This window comes from Oryzias latipes, chromosome 10, assembly GCF_053564925.1.
Source record: "Oryzias latipes strain Hd-rR chromosome 10, Olatipes_Hd-rR_3.1".
Lineage (NCBI taxonomy): Eukaryota > Metazoa > Chordata > Actinopteri > Beloniformes > Adrianichthyidae > Oryzias > Oryzias latipes.
In genome coordinates, this window is record NC_136246.1 from 33,564,037 (window position 1) to 33,585,654 (window position 21,618).

Genomic DNA, 21,618 nt, shown 5'->3' on the forward strand with positions numbered 1-21,618 from the left:
GACGCGGTACTTCTGTGTCTGTGACCCAGTTTGACGACTAGCTGTCCCGCATTAGACCAAGGAGGGAAAAATAAGAATAAGAATAGAACTACAGGATCTTTTTACTATTGTCTTCATACAAATAAAAAAAATCATCATAGGTTCAGGAGGAGATTCTTCTCCATGTTGGTTTTGAAATTCAGCCGCTGATTCCATCATCAACATGTCATGGGCCAAAGCTTAGTTCCTGATTGGTTGATGCAGACATAACAGAATGTTGTGCTGTCACAACAGAATTACGTTGAACCTGATGTTGAAAACCCGTAGTAGGACCTCAGATGGCGTCTGTACGTCTCATTGAAACTGGACGCCCCCACGCCAGAATGCAGCCTTAAACCTGTTAAGTGTCTTGTCCTTCTGTATAATGCACATTGTTCTATATTTCCCAATTTAAAACTGGCAGGATCTGACATCATTCTACGGAAACAACTAGCTTTAAGAAGAAATCGAGCAGTGTGGTCTGTGGTCAAAGGACTAAACGCCAATGAAAGAACACATCTGGAAAAACGGAGAAAACCAAAGTAGAATCAGTAGAATCCTTTGATAATAAGGAACGGATGTGGTGAGTAAAGTCTTGTGTTTGCTGGACTCGGTGGATTCTCCTTTTAAACGACTAACAAAAAGATTTCCTGACGAGTTTAATTATGAAAAAAATCCATTAAAAACAAACTGCTTTGGTCAAAGACTTAAGCACTTAGAAAAACTTCAATAAGAGCTGAGGATTTATTCTACTCAGTCTGCTCTGTTCACCCAGCAGCCCAAATGCACCATGGGAAAATTCCTCTTCTCAAGGTTAGCGAGAGCTGAGCTCTGTCAACATTTCCTGTTTGTGCCCGAGCGCTCAATAACACAAAAACAGCAACCTGCCAACATGCAAAGATTTTCCTCTGCAAACTGTTCAGCTGAGTCACACCAACATACAGAGGCATCCTGGGAGACGCGTGCAGGAGTGTGTGTGTTCGTGTGTCTGCGCGTGTGTCCGGACACAATTAAAATGTCCTCTGGGCAGTGACTGCCAATGCATCAGCCTGATGACGGCGGACAGGCTGTTTGCTTTAGCCGCCACTGATATCGAGCTTAATGATGTTGTCCTTCATTGCAGTTGCAGCGGCTGACCTGCCCATCACCGATGCGTGGCGGCTGGGAGGCGGGGGGCGGAGGCGTGCGTGTGTGTGAGGCGGCTTGAACCTCCGTTTGGATAACGAAGTGTGAAGATGCCAGCAGGGATTTGTTTAACTGAGCAGCTACAAACAGATCATGGTCTGTTTGACAAGCAGATTTGTCTGGTTGGGGGGGGCGTCCATGCGGGACATCAGCAGCCAATAAATGGACATCCCAGACTCTGTTGGTAAGTGTGTGTGTGTGTGTGTGTGTGTGTGTGAGGGAGGGGGGGGTCCAGTGAAGAGAAAGCCTCTTATCGGACCATTTCAATCTTTTCCCAGTTGTTGTTGGTCTCTTTGACTTAAGATTCAAGCGTGTTGTACGTAAAAGTCCAAAGCCCTCATTTTGTGACGCATCACATGACCTCCTAAGAACATGCCTGCTTTGGTTGTGTCCAAATTCCTTCCCTACTCACTATATAGTGCACTACATATGGGGCGTTTGCCATTTTCTAGTGCTGCCCAATCTACAATTCCAAAATCCAGTGTCCTAGAAATCTCCCAGAAGTCTCTGTGAAAAACCAGCGTGCATCAATGCTCACCAGATCGGCAAATGTAGACCACAAGGCATTGCGTCGGAACAATTTTTCCCCCAAAAAATGTATTAAATGTCTTTTTTAAAATAAAATATCAACATTTTTATCTTCAGAAGACAGTGGATTCATAAATAATCATAACAAAATGCTCATATCAATTAGATTTTACCTTTATGAGATCAATGACGTTGTATCCGCCATTAAAAAACAAACAAAAAAGTGAGCATGGTGTCCAAATTGCTTTTAAAATCCAGGGCACTGCAGAGTGCCGCACTATGTAGTTTTTCAGTAGTTAGGGGTTAGGGTGGGAATTCGGACACAGCCTTTGATTTTGCACCCCCATGTTTCAGGGTCACGGGGCTGCTGGAGCCTATCCCGGCCACTTGTGGGCAAAGGCAAGGGACATCCTGGACAGGTCGCCAGTCTGTCACAGGGCCACACAAATCACACACCCATGCACGCTGCCATTCCCACCTAGGGACAATTTAGAGCAACCAATTAACCTATGACGCATGCACGGGGGAGAACATGCAAACTCCACATAGAAAGGTCCCCCATTGGTGTTCTGGTTCAGGTCCCCCCAGCCGGGACTTGAACCGGGGGGTCTTCTTGCCTTCAGCACAACCTCTGTCCATCAGGTGTGGGTGAATACTCGATTCTGATTGGCTGCAGGGTGTCCACCAAAGAGTAATAACAGATACCTAAAAAAGAGGTTCTGATCAAATAGCCTGATTGTTCAAGATGACCTAGTTTGCCTTATTGCTCGATACAAAGTGAATACGTGTTTTTAAACAGTTATACTACAAATCAATAAAGGAAATTGTTCAGTTGTTTGTTGATGCACATTTACTGATCAGAGTTAATGATGGATATTTCTTCAATCAAAGCGATATAGAAAACTATTTATGATCTTTGTTTCTCTGAAACAAACTTTTGCTTCATCTTGTTACAAAAACAAGCGGTAGCTTCACATTGGATGGTTCACGCCTCTGCGTCGTCCAATAACTTCTGATAATGGACACTTCATTGGGCACCTTCACCTTCTTGACTGACTGGATGGAATGAATCTTTTAACTGAGGACTATTTCATGGCCAATAGGAATCCAGCTTATATACACTCAGTGTCCACTCTATCAGGTCCACCTTGCTGGTACCGGGTTGGACCCCCGTTTGCCTACAGAACCGCCTTAATCTTTGGTGGCATTGATTCAACAAGGTTCTGGAAACATTCCTCTGAGGGTTTGGTCCACATTGACATGAAAGCATCACCCAGTTGCCACAGATTTGTCGGCTGCACATCCATGATGCCGATCTCCCGTTCCACCACATCCCAAAGGTCCTCTGTTGGGTCGTTTGAGTCCAGAGAACTCATTGTCATGTTGAAGAAACCAGACTGGGATGATTTCAGTTTTGTGACGTGACGCCTTATCCTGCTGGAAGTAGCCATCAGAAGATGGTACACTGTGGTCATAAGGGGACGGACATGGTCAGCAACACCTGCGAACGAGTAGCTGACACTACAATTTGAAGCAATCTTGAATGCGAAAAGGACTCCAACGAGAGAGATGTGAGCCTGTGAACTTTGGGAATCAAAGAGGAAGTGTTCATGCTCTGAGGAACATGAATGTCACAGTCGTAATGCCGTCTGATGCTCCAAATCTCTGCTGCTCATTGGGTTTTTAATGCAAGAAAAGAAGCAAAGAAAAGGTCAGCGCTTGATCTGATTTTTGCAGCAGCAACCAATAGGAGTACAACACACCTGATGGACAGATAATTACCTCCGACATTTTTAAGAAGGACGCTGTAGAAAGAATACCCCCCTCCCCCCGACATGGTAAGAGGGGAAGGAAGAGATATTCACTCATTAAAAGTGAGGAGCTTCCTCTGAGCGTTCGGACCGCCTCTGCTGCGATAAAACCCTCTGAAGTCAGGAGGCCTCCTTCTGGATTCATGCTGAACAAGCAGATAAATCAGAGCAGCAGGAGACAAGTTGCTTGAAGTGTAAAATAGACCCCAGTGACTCACCGCTGTGGAAACTGCAACCAGACACTGACGGCTGAAAAGAAATCTCTCTTTCCCGCTGTCATTATCTGACTTCCTTTACTTCCCAGTCGCTCGTCTTCCCCTCGGTGAATATCTGAGCTCAGCATGGATGGTTGGTATCATTACAGGTCCTCTACAGACTGATGGACGATGTAAAGCTGACAAAGACGAGGCAAATAATCCAAGAAAGACATGAGAAGTAAAGGTGACTATGAACAAAAGTACAGTAGAATTAGATTCTCATTCCTGACTGATCTTAGTTTGGACGTGTTTGTGTTTATCTGGTTTGTAGGTAAACTTTGTTGAACTCTTCTTGGTAGAATTCATGTTTCCATCAAGGATCTCAAGCCATCCAGGTCCTGAGGCTGCAAACCATCACACTCCTACCACCATGTCTAACTCACAAAGTGTTAGAGACGTTCTCCTTCTAGGTTCCAGTTCCTCTCGTGTCTCATCCGACCATCAGTCCAGAGGTTTAGTGGATCATCCAGATATTCCTCAGCAGTGTTTTATGGATCCCTATTTGTCCAAAAGTCTCTTTCTGACTGTTGTATCTTGACCTTTGACCTGAACTGAGTCCAATGAGGTCTGCCCGTCTTTCCGTCTCCTTCTTCATGACCTCCAGGTGTTCTTGGGCTTTTTTTGGTTGTTCTAACCCTTGAGGTTCTCCTGTGTTTTCCATGTGTGGATGATAGATCTACAGACATGTCCTTGTGACCCTTGGGAGAAGCATCTCCATGCTTTTGTTTCTCCTTGGTTTTTGGTAATGATCCCAACTCAATGTGGTAACTGAGATTAAATCCAGCTCTCCAAACAAATCAGAGAAGAGGGAGAGAGATCCTAATTATATTTGAATCTTATTGGTGTTTTCTTTCATGTTCCAATTAATTCATGGCTAAATATCCTGTCTAGGTTTGATATATCTATGTATTTATACATCTTCTTTGGTTTTGTAATTTAATTGCATTGAAAAAAACAACTCCAAACATGTAACTAATAAACTGGGAAAGGTTTTTCTTGGATGTGTGTGTGTTGAGGTTGGAGTCGGACTCCTTGTCAGGGTTTTCTGAAGAGTCCTTCAGCGCTGAAGATTCAGTCTAATGTTCTAAATGGGGCATTTCAGGGAAGATCTCATTAGTTTCATCTTGGACGGTTTCCCACAGGGAGGACAATTATTCATCTGCGGTATGAAATGATCTGCGTAATGTTCCTCCACGGACCAGCGTCCTCAGTCAGCGTGTGAAGCTGCTCCTGTCAATAACCTCACAGCGGGACAAACAAATCGCCTCCCGGGGAGAAGCGGCGATGGATGTTAGCGGCCGGCTGCGGTCATCAGTTCTGCTTCGTGGTGTCTACACAGACCGGAAGAAAAATAACAGAAAAACATTTGGACGCTTCCGGCTGTAAGGACCTGTCAATCAGACTGCGGCGGGCTCCCAGCATGCTTTGAGGGCGCTCTGGTCTGCAGGCTGCTGAGGTAGCAGGAAAAAGGAGGCCAGCTGAGCGCAGAGCTCCTCAAACACGCCTGCTGCCGTCGCCCAAACCCGCTGACTGAGCAGTTGGAGGCTTTAAATTCAACGTTGATAAAGTATGCTGAGTGCACACGCCTCCTCTGCTTCCACCAAGACTTGTGTGCTAAATCACAGCGGAGCAGCTTTATGAGACTGAATGGGTGCAGCGGCCTACATGTTAAAAATATAGCGAGAGCTGCAAACACCTGCTAACAGTGGCTGCAGTGCGACCGCGTCCTCGGCATCCAACACCACCAAAATGATTTCATAAACACAGCGTTGTTGTTTCTTCACTCAAAGTTCAGCCCCTAAATGGTAAAAGTTTAATTAGGGATGTGACTCAGAGCATCTTTAGGGTTTTTATGGCTCAAGGAAGCTGGAATCGTTTGTGAATATCTGTGCTGCGGTGCGACGCTCACTATGAACACAAAGCAGAGCGCGTCCACAAAAAGGCTCGCAATGTTGAGGGTGGACAAAATATTTTAATTAACATTTCAAAAAAATGCCTGTTGTTCACCGACACACATAACTGTGTCCTGGTATTTATCGGACTGGCACAGCCGACTGGAAATTTCTGTGGAGGGTGAAGTTAACAGAGAAAAAAAAGTTTGTTCAAAGAAGAGAAAGTCAAAACAGCCTGACACTGCAATATGAAAGGATGTGATGCAACAAAAAGTGGAAGTGTGAAAATACAGCAAATGTGACACATGCAATCTCTGTCTCGGGTCATGAAACGTCTCCGTGTTTGGGTTAAAGACTGATATCCTCTATGCAGAAAAATAAATGCTGCTCATTTACCAACAATGGAAACTGATGGCTGCTTTACAACAGCAGCTGCTGATTGCATCGGTTGTAGGTTTTATTTGGTTGTGAGGTGAAACGTAGAACTGCAGACCGACACGATGCCAGTGCACACGGTGCACTAATACTGCAGGAACAACTGCATTACTGTCCTCTTCCCTGGTTGGGAGCGCACACTTTAAAAAGGGCAGCATGGTATTAAGGTCAAAGGTCCCTGAATCTCTTCTTTTTTATGTAGCTTAATCAACAAACATATTTTCCAGAATTCCTCAGCCATCAGGGCTCGAGCAACAAAAGAATAGGAATAAACCGACAGAGGAAAAACTCGTTTTTAAGAGCTTCTTTAGAACAGGCAGTGCCTCAAAGTGGGACCATCCACAAAGTCTTGACTTATTGCAAAAGGGTAATGTTATGGTAAAATATAATGAAATTGTTTCTCAACTTGTTGGGAACATTGCGCAGCAGCAGAGTCATGGCTAGCCTTTATCTGTTTTGTTTTTTTACTTCACTGAAACTAGGTCAGTTAGTCTATAAACTGTACTAAATCTTCTATATTGGGAAACAAACAGATTTTTTTTAAAGAAAATGCCTCAGACCATCTTAGGTAAGATACAGAGGAAGTCTTGGTCACAGGCACCCATTTTTAGGTTTCATGAAAATGGTACGTACCATTGTCGTGCGTGTGGTAAGTGTATCGATGTAAGGCTAATGAAAGTTACACGTACAGGTGATGCTGTCATACGGTGTCCTTACGCCACACTCTAGTGGTTAGTACGGACTGTGTTTGAACACAACACACACAAGGTGTGCACGTGATTATGTCCATAGGACGTCCAGAGAAACCACACTCTGATTGTCCAATTTCCTCGTGTTTAATAGTCAGGTGCACCAAGGAGCGTGCACGTATCACATGAAAAGCACTAACGGGCTTCTTGTACAGTCTACAGGATTTGGGGGTTTGAAGAAATGGAAAAATCTGTACCATTTGTGTGAGTCAACAATGTGCAGGTTTGACTATTTTCCCCCCGCAGACAGCCTGTATCCATTTGTGAGGACAGTTGTGATTTATGCAAAAGAAAACAGCATCTATAGAGCCACGATCCTAATAACTGATGATAGCTACTGACTTCTTTTGCCTTTGCAAGAATCGTGCCAGGAGTCAGTGACGTCTCCTGGACTGCGGACCCTTGTACCTGGCAGTCACATGATCTCAGAGAGTTATGACGAACACAAAGACCATGATGCATCATGATGAAAGTCGCAGGAACAGTAGCTGTCATTGAGGGGTGTTGGACATGTGAAAGGAGAGACTACCATGAATGAACCTCAAAGCTCGCTAGAGATGAAACATACAATTAACAAATGTTGAAGAGTTTACTATGTGGATTACTGTGCTGCTCTTAGAGGCCCACTCCAATCATCTTTTCATCTGTTTTCAAAGCGTTCCCAGTGGTATTTTCATTATGATGATGCTGTTTTTAGTCAAAACCTTAAAAAAATCTGTTGTTTTATTGGACATAAGTAAGTCAGACAGTAAGCCTGTCCACATGTCCCATCATCCCTTTTTTTTAACCCTCTCTCCCCCTAGCTTACAGCCCCTCACACCACCAACCTAACATCACTGTTGCAACAAAAATGGCAGCATTATCAGATCTATCCAGCCGTCCAGTTTAGATCCAGATTCCAGCTCAGATGAGGAAAACAAAGACGTTCATGGATCTATTTGTCTGCAGGTGGATGATCAGAATAGAGCAGAGCAGGGAGCTAGTGGCCCATCAACTGTAGCAGCTACATCACAGATACAGGATTTTTCCAAACTGCAACTTTCACCTGCTCCTGATTTGAACAAAGAAGTACTGAGAAATGTCATTTCAATCTTAATTTTATGTATATATATATATATATATATATATATATATATATATATATATATATATATATATATATATATATATATATATATGTGTGTGTGTGTGTGTGTGTGTGTGTGTGTATGTGTCCTCCATCATCCAAAAAATGCCACAAGAACATGTTGAAGACACCAAAAACACAATTTTCATTGGAGTGCGTCTTTAAAAACAGCGGAGCTTCAGCAGGTGTGTTCTGAACCAGGACGTCGTCTTTTGTAGCTGCTAAGTAAAAGGAAGGCTAGTTCACAGGAGCCAGAGGAAAGGTCGGGTGGGTTGGGGGGACACCTTGCCACAATAAACAGTCCAGCGGGTGCAGCAGACATGGCGTGACCTTTCAGCAGCCGTTGATGAACGTCACCAGCTGAGAGTTTGCCCTTTTCCCACCTGTGTGTGAGAGTCTGCAGAAACAATCGTTTTGTTTCTGTGTGATGCTGAATCGACTCCGCTGCATTCTGCAGAGCCATTAGTATAATGGAACAACGAATAATTCAAACCCGTTTATGCTGACGATACATGAGGGGACATTTACACTCTTTCACACTCAACAGTCTGAAGTAAATCACGGTTTTCTCTGTCTGAGAGGCCAACAGGGCAGCTCCTGCAGGATCTTTCCTGTCTTCAGCTCCCAGTGCTTCCATTCATTCAGGAAGCTGCATTTCCATTCATCATATTACCACCACCAATGATCTGCCCACTTTATATCAACACGGATTAGATGAAACAATGAAGGAGTATCACCACGTCTCCAGTTGAGTTCTGAGTTTGACCCAAAGAACTTTAAGATTCAAGTCATGAATCTTGTCATCTGTCATCCATGGGTCCTCCATTTGCAGCTATTATAGCTTCAACTCTTCTGCAAAGGCTGTCCACAAGGTTGAGGAGTGTTTCTAGGACTTTCTGACCATTCTTCCAAAGGTCATTGGTGAGGTCACACACTGGTAGAAAAGGCCTGGCTGTCAGTCTCCACTCTAACTCATCCCAGAAGTGTTCTATGGGGTTCAGGTCAGGACTCTGTCATCCATGTCTTCATGAACCTTGCATTCTTTCACAAATGTTTGAGAAAATAGCCTGAGTGCTGATTTTATACACCTGTGACCAGAACATGTGATTAGGACACCAGATTCTGATCATTTGGATGGGTGAGCCAATACTTTTGGTAATATCGTGTATCTCATTGCTCCAGGACATTTTTGAAGTTTCTTCCGTTCTTTTGGCCTCCATCTTTGTGAGGACTCATCAAAGTAATCAATCATCTTCCACATGCTGGAATTAGCAGAACAGCCAGAATTGTATTTGGTTAAAAAAAATCAAAATGACCAGTACCAGCTGTAAAAAAGAAATACAAATTAACGCTTTAGAACCGGGACTGTCGCGGGCAACGTGGGATAACATGCACTCCTCAAACTACAGCAACTCCTTGAATATTTACGCATTTCATGTGATTCCAGCAGATTCTGAAAGCTGCAACAGCACAAAGCTGCTTCTGTCTGCTTCAGAATCCACTGGAATAACATTCAAAGAAGGTCAACAGTGGAGCTAAAGCTCTGGTGTTGAAGGGTTACAGAATAGTTTACTGCTCAGCTGGATGCTCACTTTTCTGAGATCTCGGTGTCTCACCAATGTGAGGCCTCAGAAGAAATGCTTTTCATCACTATGACAACTGCTCTGTGATGATTTTTTTTGTCTTCATCCAGGAGGCGAGAGCTGCTGCTCGCAGTCTTTCAACAGGTCTTCAAGAGGTTTTCATTGTGTAAAGGGGTTAGCAGCTCATGCGGGGTTTGTAGTGTAGCTTTAATCGTAGTGTTCCCTCACAGCTTCGTGGTTCACCTTTCGCACTGTTTTGCAGATTTTTTTCAGCGTAACATGGCTTTATTTTATTAGTTTGTGTTCTGTGTCCTGATTGGCTGTTGATCTTGTCAATCCATCCCCTCCGTGCTGTACAGAGATGCTGCACATGCAGTGTGCCAGAGTTCCATAAGTCTATGAAGGTTGAACTTAGAGATTTTAAACGGCAGAGAAACGTGTGAAAATGTTCATGTCCATCTGATAACAGCCTAAAACATCTGTTATCCTACTTTGCAGATTTCATCTACTGCAGGTTATTTATGGAAGGTATCCCCACAATAAAAGAGGGAACACTGGGATCACATATTATCACACGGGCAGAAATAATTCCATTGAAGGCTGGAGGTCACACATGTGCCTCACAGGTTTAGCAAGACTTGAGACCTTTGGTAGAAAAAGTCAGAGCAGAAAAGGTGGAAGACGATTCTCCTTGATTCAGGTGACGTCTTGAAGTCGAGTCATGGAATCAGGGGTGTAGTGAGGGTGGACACTTTCCAAAATTCGGCTCTTGTTCGCCACCCCTGTCCTAGAGCTTTTGACTTTCTTCTTCTTTATTTTTAATATTTATTAACATTTACGTTGGTGGATAAACAACTGAAATCAAGCTGTGTTACAGGGGCAACCTGGCCACGCCCTCAGTCAAATGCTGACAACATTTAAAAACTCAAATAAATACCAGGAATAATAGTCCTGCAGGATGAACAAGCAAACGCCATATCCATAATTCTAACATTTCTGCAGTTGTTGCTAAAAATATCTTCAGAAAAAGTCAGTTTTCAAAGTCCCCAGATATACTTTCCCTCGGCAATAATCATCCAAGGCCTTTTAGTTTATCCAACATGGGGACTCACATAAAGCGCCTCAGCCAGAACAGGCAGCGCGCCCTGCAGCTGCTTGTTTTCGCTTTGAAGCCTCCAACAGCGTTCATCAGGACAAACACCAAGCTGCAGAAGTTTCCTGCATGTTTACGACTAGGCATGAAGTTTACTTGTTAATCAACTTGACCTGGCCTTTTTATTGCCTTCTCATATTTAGTCTAATGCCATGAGGCTAAGTGTAAAACCTGTGAAGGTTTTGTTGAGGGGAACATCTGCAGAACCTCATCACATCCGACCCTGGGCTCCCTGATGTTTGTACCGCCACTCCCTGGTTGCAAAAACGCTTTCTACATTCACTCCCTTTTAATTACTCGCACAGCAGACGGTGAGCAGCGACAACCTCCGCCACAACTTGTCAATAAATTCCCAACAGCTCTTTCTCCACCGAGCAAACTTCTCCGCTCCTGGCAGATGAGGCGGCGGTGGCGTTCCAGCTGTTGCTGAACACGTGTTCGCATCCCAAGGGTTTCCTGCTGATCGGCACCTCTACATCCATCAAACACAGACCTCCACCAATCCCTCCAGACTCATCTTGTCGTTTCCAATTCTTCCAGGACGAAAATGGAGTGGAGAGCCCAGGTGACTGCAGCTGTTTTCCCTCCCACACTAATTAGACTCAGGAGTTTAATAATTAAATTAGGAAGTGGAGGCGCTGACGGCTTTTCTGGGATTTAACTCTCAGCGGACGTCACACTTAATCTGGCATATCAATGCGCCGACAACGGATCGACAAGCCAGTGAGTGTATGTGCTGCTGGTTGGACGTTTGTTAGGTCGTGTGACTTCACCTGCAGGAGCTGCTTTCAACCTCAGAGGAGGGAGAAAGAAACCGTCTGAAGTGTGTGTCGTGAGTCTGACCTTTGAACATGCGGCTGCAGGCGAGGGAGGCAGATCGAGGGCAGAAGTATGCGCTGCTGCTTAATTCAAGCTCTTTGGCAGAAGATGTGACGCCAAGCATAGAAAGAAGTGGTAGCCTTGGTAGCGGCATGGCTCCAGGGACGCTATTGATGTTACTGTCAGTCCACTACAAGGTCCAGAACTCCCAGCTGAGCCCTTCTGCTCCCGAAACATCAGCAGTCCAACATTGGTGGTTTTTCCCTCAAACACCTTTTACTCTGTTGGAACCAGAGAAGTCTGTCTCTTAATTCACATTTCTCTGGCTGTAAAGACAGCTTCGCCATCAAGCTCATTATTTTAAATTAAGCAGAAATGTTAATAAAGGATATAATAATTACAAATGTAACATTTGACCGAATTCATTTGTTTGCCTGAAGCTGCCCTCCAGCTGCCTGGAAATGTCACATTACTTTTCCACAAACAGCAAAGCAAAGGTTGTCCTCTGCTTCCAACACAACCCATCCACAGAATCACAGTGCAACGTTGTCATGGCAACAAAGCCCTTTTCTTCTTTGTTTTTACCAAAGTAAAGGTTCTCATTTGCTTCATTTTCATATCAAGCACTCAAAATGTTGCTCATTTATTTTATTTCTAAACTTTCTAAAGGATCCTCTACGATGGAAAACCTGCTGCTACGTTTGAATAAACCTAAACTCTACAACCAGCCTGTGGAGGTGACGATGGTCACAATGACCTCTAAGGTGGGAAAAAACATCTTTATAAGTCACGCTTTGCCCAAAACCACACCGGAAACATCAAAGTGAATCTCACATTTAATTTCACCAAAATCTGTCACCCGTGGCAGTAGAGTTGGACCTCCAAGCCTTCTCCAGCACATCACAGAGACTCTCAGAGGAGTTCACGACTGGATTCTGCGGTGGCAGTTTGTCAGGTCATGTGACCTGTGCGTGCTGTTTTTAACATAGGAGTAGAGAGAAAAAACAGTCTGAGGAGCATCGACCGTTTTCATCTGAAAAGTATGTCTGATGCTATCCTAACCTGACTTATTCTATTTTACCTAACCTTGACTGAACTTACCCTACCATAACCCAACCTTAACCTATCCTACTGTACAATAAACTACCTTTGACCTACCATAACCTAAGAATCCTACAATAACCTAACCGGCGTTTATCCTAAAGTAACCTAACTTTACCTAACGTACAGTGTCCTAACCTACCCTAGTCAAGCATGTACAGTAACCTATCTCTAACTTACCCCTACATCCACCAACCTAACCCAGTTTACCAGACGCCAATCTAATGTAACCCAAACGTACCCTATAGCAACCTAAACTAACCTTCCCTAATCTGATCTACCAAAATTTAATCCTAACCCAACCTAACCATCCTTTAACCAAACCTAACCCTAACCTAACCTTAACTAACCTAATGTTTACAGGATGCAGTTTTTGGGCACCTCATGCTACTGAACTAATGACAGTGACTGCAGATTGTTGCTCTTCCTCCACCTTTGGTTGTGGGTTGATGAGTGGATCAGTTCATCCGCCCTCCTTCCTTCCCATCAGTGTGTTGATAGGCTCAGACTACATGGCCTTCACTCCTCAGTCCACAGTCTAATCCTCATTTCAAGTCTTGTTCCCGGTCAGCCTCACAGACGGGTTTTTCTTAAGGCTGCAGGGCTGTTTAGTCTCATTCCCTTTAAATGTCCTTCATTGGATTTTTCAGTCCCAGATCAACATAGATAATCTTTGCTGCACACTGTAAGAGGCTGCTATGATCAATCAAACTGTGGATTCCCTTCTACTTTGGCTTCACAGATAACTGAGAGCCACTGCTGACTCTGACTGTCCTGGTAATTCTATCATATTTGTTGGGTCTTCCAATAAAAAAGACGTGATTTGTTCAGAGAGAACAGAACACAAGACGTCCAAATCTTTACTCGTCAATAAGCTCCAAAAGGCGACACATTGAGATGTCAAACGCTTGGACAAAATCCCAGTAGTGAGGAATTTACAGTGTGAAAGTCTTTGGACGTGCTCACAGCCTCTTCCTTCAGAGTCTTATCTATGCTAAGCATTTCATTCAGGGAAATGAATTTAAATCCTCACAAGGATAAAACGCTCCGAAGTGGCAGTCGGAGTTTTTAAGAGGAGGATGAGAAAGACAAGTTAAGAGGGCACTTTGCTTTCATTTGGCTTAGAGACGGTTTTTGGTTTGAATTCTGATGTGGTGCGACGACAAGGACGAAAAACACAGACAGCCACGCACCACGACCTCTGCGACCCCCCTCAGGTGAGGGATTTTCTTCCTGCACCTTCCCTCTTAGTCTCTTTCATCAGCTGGGTTGTAATTAGCCAGGAGCTGAGATTTTCTTCCTTTTGTCTGCTCACTCAAAGGTAGATAAGCGTCTTTTGTGCCTCCTCATACCTTTTTCTTTTTCTTTTAACACGTTTTTTTTTCTTTTGCAGAGAAGAAACTGCAAACCAGCCGCTGCCTCAGAGGGAAGCTGATAACCAAGAAGGAGTTTCTTCTTCTTCCCTCTTTAGCTGCCGTCTTTATCTCCCAGGACACAATTAGCTGCTCTATCGCTCATCTCCATGCAGCTGTTTCTTCCCCCTCATGGATCCCTTTACTTTCTTTTTGCATTTAAAAGCTGCCATCCTTTTGTTTGAGCTCGGTCTTAAAAAAAACCTGTGAAGACATAAAAGACTCCCAGCTGCTTTGTGTGGAATGGGAAAAGCAGCCTTCTGGAATGTTCTTTTAACAAAAAGTCAAACGCTAATGCTGCTACCACCTCTCTTCATTGTATATATTCTCACACATTGAACATTGCTGTTTTAGCGTCCAGCGTTTGTGTTCTCTCATCACCCTCAACACTCTCATATGATGATCCACAACAACATGAAAACTAAAAACCTGCAGGACAAACACAAATGTCGAACATCAAAACAGCTGATTTAAACTGATCCCAACTATTTCATAATTAATCAAAAAGAAAGCCATTTGTAACCAAAAAAGTCATTCCTTTCTTTATTCAAATCGTTGTGAATCAGGAGCAGATTATAAAAAAATGCCGTTTGTAAAAGATCCTAATTGTGAAAAATAGAAAATACGTAAATATTACGCCCCATTCTGACCCTTGGCTCACACGGCATCAGGTCCGGTTCGGCTTCTGTGGCGCTCTGAATCTGTTTGGTTGGCTTCAAATTTTTGGCTGGACGCCGCGCTGGAGCACTTTTTTGTGAAGTTGGGGCAAATTAAAGGACCCAAACCAGAAATCATATGAGTTGAGTGTGAAGTGCATCCGGTATATTGTTGATCTTCCAACCCCCCACACACACATCCCTCTCTGTTCTCCCCTTCTCTTCTTTTTCGTCCGGTCCAACAAATAACAGCTACAAATATAATCAATGGTAAATGGCGTATACTTCTATAGCGCTTTCTACCCTCTTTCAAAGCCCCAAAGCGCTTTACTGTCACAGTCCCATTTACCCACACACACACACATTCACACACTGGTGGCGGCTCCGCTGTCGAACACTGGCGCCAACATCCCACCAGAGGCAAGGTGGGGTTCAGTGTCTTGCCCAAGGACACTTCGACACATGGGCGTGCAAGGCGGGAATCGAACCACGGCAGCCCAGTAGTTTAAATTACAAAAGGTTTTTTTTCAAATATGCACCTTGTGTGTCAGAAGATTCATCGCCCCCTATTATAACAGGTAAATGTGTCCAACACAAGAGGCCTTCAGCTCTCATCTGAAGGCCTCTTGTTTGCTCAGCTGTTTGACAGAAGTAAAAAAACCGAATGTAATTCTGAAACTAAGAAAAGCAGCTTTATGCTGATATACCGTAAAGTGTTAAACATCCGCGCAAAGCTGCAGAGTCCGTTAGAATTACGTTAATGGTGTTAATGTGTGAAAAGTTACAGTAGTTCAACGAACCTGTGCTTTAGGGTTTTAGCTCCGATGTTAAAGGGTTAAAGTTCGCAGCATCAGAGCCGTTCCCGTCTCACCTGTGGTTCACCTGTTGTGATGCTTCCGCGTTTAGCTAACCTTCAGCTTCCAGTGGGATTGTTTCAGATGTGGGAAGCTTCTGTTTGAGAGGATGTGGGTGTTTGACAAACTTAACAGAAGGTTTTAGGATGGGGATAATGACAAGATTATACCATCATTTGATGGTTTCATTACATTTAAAAAAGAAAAATTAATCAGGGAGCAGAGGAATAAGCTTGATTCCTGTCCTCATCAGAGGAGAAGAGCTGTGGATACAGAACCAAGGAATAAAAGGTGATTAAAGGTGATTGGACCTCATCTACTGGCAGATGCCTGCAACGTTTTCTAAAAGGAAATCAGACTGCTCACCATGTTTCTGCACCATAAGGTCTGAGTTATTTTGTTTTTAGCCAAAGTAGAAACTGTTTTTGTGGTAAACAAAGTGTGTAACATCGTTCTAAACTTGAAGCATTTGTTCTAATCTCAGGATTTAAAGATCTGATCTTTTGATGTTATAGGATTCGGAAGACTGCTCTGATAACTATCTCTGGCCTCTCGTCTGGTTTACTCAGTTTTATCTTTTCCTTAATGATGTAAACAAACATTCTGCCTTATGCTCCACACTTCATCTGCAAACACAGAGCAAAGCAGCAATTAGAACAGAAGCAGTGAAGTTGAACCATGTCCACACAGATTAAGCCAACATGATGAGGAGCGCGTTTGTGCATCAGGAAAGCTTAAATCAAACTTTTAGCAGAGCTGTTAGTAAATCAAACAAACCGCAAAAACTGCTTCCTCGAGTCGATTTGTTCATCTACGGCTCATTTGCAGTGAAGATACGATGTTCCAAAGATGCTTTAAATTCTCTATGGATGAGGATGATTGAACATTTGACTCATTTCATTTTTGCACAGCATCAGTGAAAATCTGAAAGGTTGTAGAGTTTGTTCGTTGGGTTTCCTTTAACCCTTTAACATTGGGAGTTGGGTCATCTAGACCCACTAGACAGTGCTCTGAACCTTTTTTCTTTGTTACGCCCCCTTCTATGTCTAGGGGTGCTAGGGGGGGGGGCATAACATAAAAAAGTAAAGGTTTGGCTACCAAAGTTGACTGCAACACAAAACACCAAACAAATGTCTCCATAAAATATAATATAAAGTTTTATTATATTAATAAACAACAACCAGCAATAACTAAAAGTGAAGCTAAAAGGCTTCAGGGTGAACCCAGGCCAAAACAACAAACAAAACCCCAACTAACTGCAACATGTAATCTTACCTGTAAATGAAAAGAAAGGGAAATAAATGACAAAACTCTAACCTCCCTAACCTAACAAAAACAGGAGAAAACATGTACTAAACAAATTGGCGGTTCACCCCTACAGCTTCACTTAAATAACTATAAACTAGGGATGACCCGTTTGACACGGGGCTTCGGCGCGCGGTTCACCTTCATGAAACAGAGTGTTTCGGCACAATGTTTCGAAGCGTGTGTCAACCAGCGCAGATCACGTGATTGATGACGTATGACGCGCCAAATGCATCATTCACCTGAACCAGGTTTCAGATCTCAGGTGTGTTTGATCAGAAGGGCGCGCTGTTGTCTATAAATACAGATGAATCCCAAACAACGTTTCCCGACCAGTTCTGTTGTTTCCCGTGTATCGTAAGAATCAACGTCATGGCACCCGGTAAAAAGCGTTCTGTGGCTTGGGATCATTTCAACTTGATTTCTCCAAATAAGGTAATACACTATTAACTTTATTTTATTAGTAGCCATTGCTGATTATGTCAGTTTTATAGGTATGTCTGTCAGTTGAAAGGAATCATTTTTATTCTTTCCATTTCTTTTTTAGGTGCAATGTTTGATTTGCAAACATGAATTTGCATTTAATGATAGTACATCCTCCATGATGCGACATCTCCGCTCCGTTCATCATATTGAAACTCCGCAGTCGGCAAATCAAGCCTTCAATCCACCTCATATTGGTAATAAGAATATATCCAACTAATGGCACTCTGAATAAGAACTAAAATGGATAGCTCAGTGGAAAAATCAGTGACATGTGAATGCTGAGGTTCCAGGTTCGAGGCTCAGCTTCTACAAATAATTTTTTTTTTCTTCATATGTATATTTTGCAGTGTCAAGAAAGCAAGAACTTGATTCTGCATTGGTGGATATGATTGTAATGGATGCACAACCATTTTCAATTGTTGAAGACAAAGGCTTCAAGGTAAGGTGGCTAATATTATATAGCATTTACATTATTTATGTTTTTGTGTACATAATAAGCTGTATTTTATTTGTCACTATTAGGCTTTTGTCAACCTTTTGGACCCATCCTACATAATTCCTAATAGTACAGGAGAAGTACAAAGCCAAAAAGGAGAAGGCTTTAGATGTGGTTAGCAGGGCCTCTGCTGTCAGCCTTACAGCAGACATGTGGACATCCATTAACATGGACGCTTACTTGGCTGTAACATGCCATTTTATCACCGAGGAGGTAGGTATCCCCTGCTTTGTGCAATGCTTTGGTTTATGTATCTCAGTTTGAATTTGTTCATTCTAGGTGGAGCTGGCCTCTGTGGTCTTGGGGGTTCTGAAGTTTCCCCAAACCCACACTGCAGCTCACTTGGCTGAGGCCAAAAATCTTCTCATGGAAGAATGGGGAATTCAAGGGAAGGTGCGAGCCAGATCAATAAAGTACAAAATCATTCATCAATATGGCCTCCCAATACCTAATATACATGATTTGTGAACATGTAATCTTTCTTCCAGGTGACAGGCCTGGTTACAGACTGTGCTCCCAACATGGTTGCATGTGCTAATATATTACTGCTTCGGCACATAATGTGTTTTGCACATATGCTTAATTTGGTGGTGAAAAAGTCCCTTGCCCAAACCCCTGAACTAGAGGATATCCGAAGTAAGGGGCGTAGGATTGTCGGTCTTTTTAAATCCAGCACCACAGCGAAGGAGAAGCTGTCAGAGATGCAGCGACAGCTGGCCAGGCCAGAGCACAAATTAATACAAGAGGTGAAACATTTTCTTTTTTTTAAATCTAAGATTTTACATGTTTTTGCAGTTGTTTATTGTGTTACTTTCTTCTCTCCTTTAAAATGTGCTTGCTGTCTTATCTTAGGTGGAAACAAGATGGAACAGCACATTTAATATGTTGGAAAGGTTGTTTAAGGAGAGAGAGCCACTGGGGGCAGCTCTGGCCACCCTCCATACAGACCTTCCTCCACTCACCTCAGAGGACTACCAGGCCATACACCACTGCTTGAGCGTTCTTTCACCGTTTCAAGAGGCCACAGTTGAGCTTTCGACAGAAAAACAAGTGTAAGCATCCAAAGTCATTCCCATGGTCAAAATGCTGAAACATTACATCTCAAGCAGGTGTGGTCAGATCACACACCCACTTGGTGAAAAACTGGCCACTAACTTGAAGAACAATCTCCATGAGAGGTTTTCAGCTCTGGAGAAGGTCACTGCTCTGTCAATGGCAACCTTGTTGGACCCAAGGTTTAAAGAGCTGGGGTTCTGCAGCCAAGGCTCTGCCCACACGGCCATAGAGCGACTCACTAAAGAGTGTGCTGCAACAATGCAGGCGCTACTTCCAGAGGCACAGCCACAGTCGCCACCTAGAGAAGGTCCTTCAAGTCAGCAGGAAGATGGTGGTCTCTGGGCCCTGCTGGACAGGCATGTGGGGGTTCAACAGCAGGTGACCAGCACAACTGCCAGTGCAACAGTGGAGGTTCAGAGGTACAGTAAAGATTAGAATCCTCATCATAACTTCTGCTCATTTTAGACTGGTGCATGACAATAGGCTATTAATGTCCTTCTAGGTACTTAAAGGAACCTCACATCCCAAGGACTCAGGACCCACTGAGATACTGGGTTACCCACAAGGTTTTATACCCACATCTCTACAAGCTGGCAATGAAGTTTTTATGCACACCAGCTTCATCTGTGCCTTGTGAGAGGATCTTCTCCAAGGTTGGCGAAATCGTCAGCCAAAGACGAAACAGGCTGAAGCCCAGCACAGTGGAGAAAATTCTGTTTTTAAATAAAAATCTATAACATGTATCCCACCCAGTCATGTTAGACCCTGGTTCACAAGCACTCATTCTCACTTTATACATGGCATTCACAATGTAACACAAGCACTTCCTCACAAATCTTCAAACATTGTCTTTGTTTTAGTTCCACACTGAAGTGTTACAAGGGCAAGGAACTTAGTGGAGTAGATGATATACGTCCTGTCTGCCACCAGATGCCGCTATTCTGTGTGGTTTCGAAGCCCCAAATGCTTCATTCATTTTTCTGGCACATTTACACGAAGCCCCATGAGAGCTTCATGGGGTTTCGATTCCCATCCCTACTATAAACCAAAAGACTAATCAGAGTGGGCACAGACAAAACTACGAAGGACAACGAATACAAAATACAAAAGTGCAACACACAACTAAACAAGAGGTGAAATCAAAAACAAAATGGAGAAGAGGGCCAAGCTGCAGTGGAGACTTGTTGCAGCAAGGCTCCCTTCCCACTGGCTGGATGTCCAAATGGTGGCTTTAAAGGCTGCCTCCACCAGCTGGTCCAATGGGAGGCCACACCCTTGCCACCACACCTGAAAATAATCAGACAAAGAATACAAACCCAAAGATCCACAAAAAACACAAGTCCCACTCTGATACAGAAATAATACACAAAACACAGAGCAAACAGAACCAAACAAAACCAAATACGGCCACAGCCGTAACATCTTCAATGATTTGTGATCTTCACTGGTGTCCATGGATTACATGAAATCCTCTCCACCTCTGTCATGGTAGGGAGAACACGTCAACGTAAGGATCGGGTCATCTGGACCCCATTGGATAACACAAGGGTTACGACTATTTTTGGACGACTCCTTTAGGTTTCCCCTTCCTTGTAGTTTAGGCACAGATCTCCCACAACTGTCGGTCTAGCAGATGTCTGGATTGTTCCTACTCCACGAGTCTCTCACTTGTCGCGCTGCAGGTTTGATGCCATGCTGGGAATCATTGTGCTCAATTATTCTGATGGTCGAAGTTCAACATCTTCTTCTTTCTCTTTCGGCTTTTCCCATCAGGGGTCGCCACAGCGAATCATCCTTTTCCACCTCGCTCTATCATGAACATCTTCTACCCTAACATTAGCCAACTTCATGTCCTCTGTTAAGACATCCATGTATCTCCTCTTTGGCCGTCCTCTTGCCCTCCTGCCAGGCAGCTCCATCTCCAACATCCTTCTACCAATATATCCACTATCCCTCCTCTGAACGTGTCCAAACCATCTCAGTCTGGCTTCTCTGACTTTGTCGCTAACACGGGCAACATGAGCCGTCCCTCTGATGTACTCGTTCCTTATCCTGTCTAACCTGGTCACTCCTAAGGAGAACCTCAACATCTTCATCTCTGCTACCTCCATCTCAGCCTCTTGTCTCTGTCTCACTGCTACCGTCTCTAACCCATAGAGCAGAGCTGGTCTCACCACTGTCTTGTACACCTTTCCTTTGAGTCTTGCTGGCACTCTTCTGTCACACAACACTCCTGACACTTTCCTCCACCCGCTCCAACCTGCCTGCACTCGCCTCTTCACCTCTTTTCCACACTCCCCATCACACTGAACTGTTGACCCCAAGTACTTAAACTCCTGCACCTTCTTCACCTCAGCCCCCTGTAACCTAACGCTTCTACCTTGCGCGTAGAAGCAAGTTCAACATGGCGGACAAAAATCTTTTGACTCATCAAACCTCCACAGCTTTTTTTGAGTGCTGTGTTTTAGAAGTTAGTGATTAAAATGTCATATGGAAACCATGTCAACCTTCATAATCAGGAACTGTCAAGATAGCAGTAAATTTTGACGACGATATGAAAAGAGAAAAAAGGAACTCAAATCAAACTTTAGCAATAGATGAGAGACACTGTCAGTTTTATTTTTTTCTTCTGTTCAAAAGAAGATAAATCAACAACAACACACTACATGCTGAGTCAGAACTGATGAATTGTTTAG

At 43.6% G+C, this 21,618-nt stretch overlaps 3 long non-coding RNA genes across 5 annotated transcripts in view; 2 read left to right on the forward strand and 1 right to left on the reverse strand.

Annotated features, from left to right (window-relative positions):
• LOC110015804 (uncharacterized) overlaps positions 1-21,618 on the reverse strand; it is a 144,917-nt gene that overhangs the window by 46,862 nt on the left and 76,437 nt on the right. The gene's annotated exons all lie outside the window — the stretch shown is intronic.
• LOC144994782 (uncharacterized) lies at positions 102-4,795 on the forward strand. The gene is made up of 3 exons (XR_013658428.1): positions 102-1,387; positions 3,907-3,983; positions 4,071-4,795. It is a non-coding gene; the product is annotated as an uncharacterized LOC144994782 (long non-coding RNA).
• On the forward strand, positions 16,747-19,670 carry LOC111948046 (uncharacterized). Of its 3 annotated transcripts, none has more exons than XR_013658430.1 (6): positions 16,747-17,319; positions 17,432-17,564; positions 17,718-18,079; positions 18,146-18,612; positions 18,719-19,341; positions 19,425-19,670. It is a non-coding gene; the product is annotated as an uncharacterized LOC111948046 (long non-coding RNA). The 3 variants fall into 3 exon arrangements; XR_002874037.2 differs by having other exon boundaries at positions 16,749-17,564; positions 17,718-17,809; positions 17,893-18,079; XR_013658429.1 differs by having other exon boundaries at positions 16,748-17,564.